Raw genomic sequence first — 6,418 nt, 5'->3', positions numbered from 1 at the left:
AGTCTATAACAAGTAAAAAGCTCAAATTAATAATTTTTAAATTTCCCCAACTTAAAAGCCAGGTCCAGATGGCTTTACTGGTGAAGTCTGCCAAGCATTCAGAGGAGAATGAATAGAAATTCTTTTTTTTTTAATTTCAGGTTCATGTGAGAGTACAAACAACCAAGTCACAATATTTGAATGTGTTGGGTAGAACCCCTCTTGTAGTTATGTACTGCACCCAAAAGGTGTGCCCTATACCCTCACATTGTGCCCATTCAGTGGTAGCACCTCAACCCCCCCTCCCCCATTTCCCCTGCCCTAAACTTGAATTGAAAAAAGTTTTTCTTCTCTGTGGGTAAGAATTTGATCATCTACTGGCTTCATTTAGTATTGAGTACATTGGATATTTGCTTTTCTATTCTTGTGATACTTTCCTGAGAAGAATGTGTTTCAACTCCATCCAGGTTAATACAAAAGATGGGAAGTCACCATCTTTTTATGACTGCATACTATTCCATGGCATGCATATACCACAGTTTGTTAATCCATTTCTGGGTTGATGGGCATTTACGTTGTTTCCACATCTTGGCAATTGTAAATTGAGCTGTGATAAATAATCTAGTGCATATGTACTTATGATAAAAAGGATTTTTTTTTTCATCTGGGTAGATGCTTAGTAATGGGGTTATGGGGTCAAATGGGAGGTCTAATTTGAGTTCTTTGAGGGTTCTCTATACTTCTTCTCAAAGAGGCTGTATTGGTTTACAGTCCTACCCGGAGTGTAAAGTATTCCCCTCTCTTCACATCCATGCCAACGTTTGCAAGTTCGGGATTTTGTGACATAGGCTACTGGGATTAGATGATATCTCAGAGTAGATTTGATTTGCATTTCTCTGATCATTAGGATTGATGAGCATTTTTCCATGTTTGTTAGCCATTTGTCTCTCTTCATCAGAGAATGTTCTATTCTTGTCTCTTGCCTAGTAATAGATGGGATTGTTCACTCTTCTTTTGTTGATTAATTTGAGTTCTCTATAGATCCTAGTTATCAAGCCTTTGTCAGATGTGTAATATGCAAATATCTTTTCCCATTCTGAAGGTTGTCTATTTGCTTTGATTGTTGTGTCCTTAATTGTACAGAAATGAATAGCAATTCTTTACAAACTCTTCCAAAAGATAAAAGGGTACAAAACACTTTCCAATTCATTTTATGGTACCAGAATTATGCTGACATTACCAAAACCCAACAAAGACATCACAAGAAAAGAATTTTTAAAAAACTATAGACCAATATCCCTTAGGAACATAAAGGCAAAAATTGCTCAACAAATACTAATAAACTGAATCCTGGAGCATATAAAAAGATTATCCCCTGACCAAATGGGATTTATCCCAAGAATGAAAGTACAGTTTAATATATGAATATAATCAATGTGTAATACACTGTATAATAAAGAAAAAAATACACGATCATCTCAACAAATACAGAAAAGATACTTGACAAAATCCAACACCTTTTCTTTTCTCTTTTTTCCTTTTTAAACATCTTGCTGGTAGACAACCCACACCCTTTCATGATAAAAACAATCAACAAACTAGAAATAAAAGGAAATTTTCTCAACCTGATAAAGGACATATATGAAAACATCTAACATCACATTCAATAGTGAAAGACTAAATACTTTCCCCTAAATCAAGAACGAGAAAGAAAAAGATGTTCATTCTTCCCATTTCTATTTAACATTTCACTAGAGGTGGTGTTCAGGAAAATTTGACAAGTCCATCTAGATTGGAAAGGAAAAAGTAAGATTATCTGTACTTGATCTTATATATAAAAAATCCTGGCTCGGCACCTGTGGCTCAAGCAGCTAAGGTGCCAGCCGCATACACCTGAACTGGTGGGTTCGAATCCAGCCCAGGCCTGCCAAACAACAATGATGGCTGCAACCAAAAAATAGCTGGGTTTTGTGGTGGGCGCCTGTGGTCCCAGCTACTTGGGAGGCAGAGGCAGGAGAATCGCTTGAGCCCAGGAGTTGGAGGTTGCTGTGAGCTGTGATGTCATAGCACTCTACCCAGGGTGACAGCTTGAGGCTCTGTCTCAAAAAAAAAAAAAAAAGTCCTAAGGAATCCACCATTAGAATAAAAGAGTACAGCAAGGTTGCAGGATAGAAAATCTATAGAAAAAAAAAATCAATTGTAGGTGGCACCTGTGGCTCAAAGGAGTAGGGCACCTGCCCCATATGCTTGAGGTGGCGGGTTCAAACCCAGTCCCGGCCAAAAACTGCAAAAAAAATAAATAAATAAATTGTATTTCTTTTTTTTTTTTTTTGTAGAGACAGAGTCTCACCTTATCACCCTCGGTAGAGTGCCGTGGCGTCACACAGCTCCACAGCAACCTCCAAATCCTTGGGTTTAGGCGATTCTCTTGACTCAGCCTCCCAAGTAGCTGGGACTACAGGCGCCCGCCACAACGCCCGGCTAATCAATTGTATTTCTATAGGTAAAAGCGAGGAAAAATCTGAAAATAAAATTAACAAAATAATTCCACTTATAATACCATCAAAAATAATAAATTACTTAGCTATAAATTTAGCAAAATAAGTACAAGACTTATACACTGAAAACTACAAAACATTGTTGAAAGACTTTGATAAATGGAAAGATGTGCCATGTTCATGGATCAATAGACTTTATACTCCTCACTGAAAAATGCTGTGAAAAGATTTGGCTAAATACCAGTAGCTTTTTCTTAATTAAGAATCTCAGTCAATGTGTTGGAGGTTGTGAATGAAGAAAGAGGGAAAGAAGTATAGAAAAAAGTGATGGTAAGAGCAGGCTAAGAAGAGAGAATAAAAGGAAAAGATGATCTTATAAACCTAGATCATATGCCACAATCATCTCATCTCTTTCTTCTGTCTCCCTAGATCTCTTTCTGTTCTAACATTCTCAGCTCACTAGGATAAAATAAAGTCTACTTTTCAACAGAGAGAGACATTGAGATTCGGTGACTGGGGGCGGGAGAAAAAAATCTATAGTAGTTAAGTACAGATCACGTGTGTTAACAACTTTCTAACAGTAATATTATTAAAAGAATGCTTAATCTTCTTTTTTCCTGAATGTGAAGACTCAAATATAAGAGCAGTCTAGTTTTACAGTTGAAAATGCCTTTAAAATCACATCTCTCAGTCTGCTTTTCCATAGATGAGGACCTAAAGTTTCAGAGGTATTAGGTGGCTTATCTGAGACTGTGTCTAAGAAAAAAAACAACTTCATTGCTTCTGGAATGGCCAGTGTATCTCCACCTTTGATTTTCAGTACTCCAGGATGTGGACTCCTCATCCTAGGAAGGAATGACAAGGATGGCACTTCCGCCACAGGCTCTAACCCTGCATCCTGCTTGTTAAACAGCATCACCCCAAGTGCATTTTCAAAGCCTCCATTGTTCCCCACCCTTGTGTGCACTGGCTCCAAGCCAGCAGAGAAGCATTTGAACTTCTGTCTCTGTGATGATTCCTAGCACGTCAGGGAATTAACAGCCTGGCCTTCTTTATAATGTTATGCTTCCAGGAAAAGAAATATTTTTGAAAACTGGTCCCGTTCCCAGGAGCACTCACATTTATAAAGCATAAAGCCAGCCTGATTATTCATTTTAAAACCATCCACCTGGTTTAAAGGGGACAGATCCAAGTACACAGTGTAATTCCTGAATCTTTGGGAGTGGAAAGTTATCATTCTGTTCCTTGTCCATTGCATCCAGTTTTTGCTATAGCAAAGTAGATTAAGTTTATCCATGTTCTCTGACCCATTCTCAAGAATTTCTAGAGACAAGAGAGTGCACTACAGATGCTGGTAAGCAAATTATTTTAGGTATAGAATTTCATCATCATTAAGAATTTGATTATGGGTGGTGCTCATAGCACAGTGGTTACGGCACCAGCCACCACAGTGGTTACAGCACCAGCCACATACACAGAGGCTGGCGGGTTCGAACTCTGCCAGGGCCAGCTAAATAACAATGACAACTGCAACAAAAAATAGTTGGGCATTGTGGTGGGTGCCTGTAGTCCCATATACTTGGGAGGCTGAGGCAAGAGAATTGCTTAAGTACAAGAGTTTAAGGTTGCTGTGAGCTGTGACGCCACAGCACTCTACCAAGGGCGATATAGTAAGATTGTCTCAAAAAAAAAAAAAGATTATGCAAAAATACAGTGGGTGTTGTGGCTCATGCCTATAATCCTAGCAGTTTGGTAGGCTGAGGCAGGAGGATCCCTTGAGCTCAGGAATTCAAGACCAGCCTAAGTAAGAACAAGACCCTGTCTCTGCTAAAAACAGAAAAGTTAGCCAGGTGTTGTGGCAGGCACCTGCAGTACCAGCTACTCAAGAGGCTGAGGTAGGAGGATTGAACCCAGGAGTCTGAGGTCGCTGTAAGCTAGGCTGACACCATGGCCCTCTAGCTTGGGCAACAGAGTGAGACTCTGTCTCAAAATTTTTTTATTTGATTTTGTAAATATATACAAACATTTATATAACTATATCAGAGAAAAATGTGTTTAGGATACAGAGTAAACACCAAACAAATCATAAGCAGTGTGTTTTTGCTATATGCCCTCCTATTTTTCTGCCTTAAGTTGGAGGACATACTAAATTCTGTACTTCAAAATGTACCTTGGGCCAGGTACAGTGGCTCACACCTGTAATCCTAGCCCTCTGGGAGGCTGAGGCAGGTGGATTGCTTAAGTTCAGGACTTTGGGACTAACCTGAGCAAGAGCAAGAGCCTGTCTCTACTAAAAATAATAATTAAAAAAAAAATAACTGGGCATCGTGGTAGGTGCCTGTAGTCCCAGTTGCTCGGGAGGCTGAGGCAAGAAGATAGCTTGAAGCTTGGAGTTTGAGGTTGCTGTGAGATAGAATGAACCCAGGGCACTCTACCTAGGGAGACTGTGTCTGAAAAAAACAAAATAAAACAAACAAAAAATTGATGCCTTGGAGTCTAAGTCTAAAGAAAAAGGGACACAGTCTATTTGGTCTTTTTTTTTCTGTACTCCAAGACAAATTAACAATTCAAAGAACTGTTTTAAAGTTGTGTTTTTCTTTGTTGGCGCAATAGCAGAAATAGTCTGTTGGCAGATAGGCTGAGTAACAGAATCAACTACTAAAATCTCAAGTATTATTGTTGCCAGTTTAGCCATATAAATCAAAAACTTTCAAAACACCTAAATTTTTTACTCAACAAACACTCTGAGGGAATAATTAGATAAATATATAAGAACATGCTTCCAGCTTTCTTTATAATGTTGAAATATCAAAACACCTACAAGTAAGTTTTTTAAAGGGTCTGCTAAAGAAGTTATTACACATCTACAATCAATACAACATGCCATTAGGACCAAGATTATAAACTGGTTGACTTGGGAAGATGATTATAAGAATTAAAGTAATATGGCACAGTTGAAAGAGCACAGTGTTCAGATACAAATAAACCTGGAATCATATCCATGTTCTGCACTGGCCAGCTGGGTGACCCAAGCAATTTATTGGGTCTCACTCCAACCTTCAGTTCCCTTGTGCATAGACTCAAATGTGATAATGAAAATGCAACACTTAGCAATGACACTGGCAAATAGAAATATTGCAGCTTAAAAGTAACATTGCAGGCTCAGCGCCTGTGGCTCAAGCAGCTAAGGTGCCAGACACGTACACCTGAGCTGGTGGGTTCAAATCCAGCCCGCCAAACAACAATAACGGCTGCAACCAAAAAATAGCTGGGTGCTGTGGTGGGCGCCTGTAGTCCCAGTTACTTGGAAGGCTGAGGCAAGAGAATTGCTTAAGCCCAGGAGCTGGAGGTTGCTGTGAGCTGTGACGCAACAGCACTCTACCCACGTCGACAGCTTGAAGCTCTGTCTCCAAAAAAAAAAATGTAACATTACCTTAAAAAAAGATATTAAGTGTAAAAAAAAACTTACAATACAAACTTATAAAAAAGATATGTAGACGTACATATTCATCCATTAGGCAAATATTTATGGAGCACTTACTGACAACACTAAGTTAGGCAAAGAAGTTACAATAGTGAGGCAGTAATTACACAGACACCGCCTACATGGAACCCTTCACAGAGTCCTGCCTATGACTGATTGTGATCAATTAAGTGTAAAATTCCAGCTCTGATGCAAATGATGAAGGGGCTATTGAGTGTTCGAGGTAGAGGGGTTAATCCAACTAGGAAAGACAGGGAAGTTTCCAAAGGAAATGGCAGTTGAATGGAGGCCTCTAGATGAGAGGCCTTGACCAGATGAGATGAATATAAAGGAGGAGCAGTGGACATAACGGGCAAGCACATTGAGTCTGGAATCAGCCAGGTGTGCTTCCAAACCTGGCTCCCCTACTGTCCTGGTCAGTTCCGGCCCCACCATCTACTATCATCACATGGATGGT

This window comes from Nycticebus coucang, chromosome 16 (genome assembly GCF_027406575.1).
Source record: "Nycticebus coucang isolate mNycCou1 chromosome 16, mNycCou1.pri, whole genome shotgun sequence".
Taxonomy (NCBI): domain Eukaryota; kingdom Metazoa; phylum Chordata; class Mammalia; order Primates; family Lorisidae; genus Nycticebus; species Nycticebus coucang.
Note: the sequence above shows the minus strand (reverse complement) of the source record.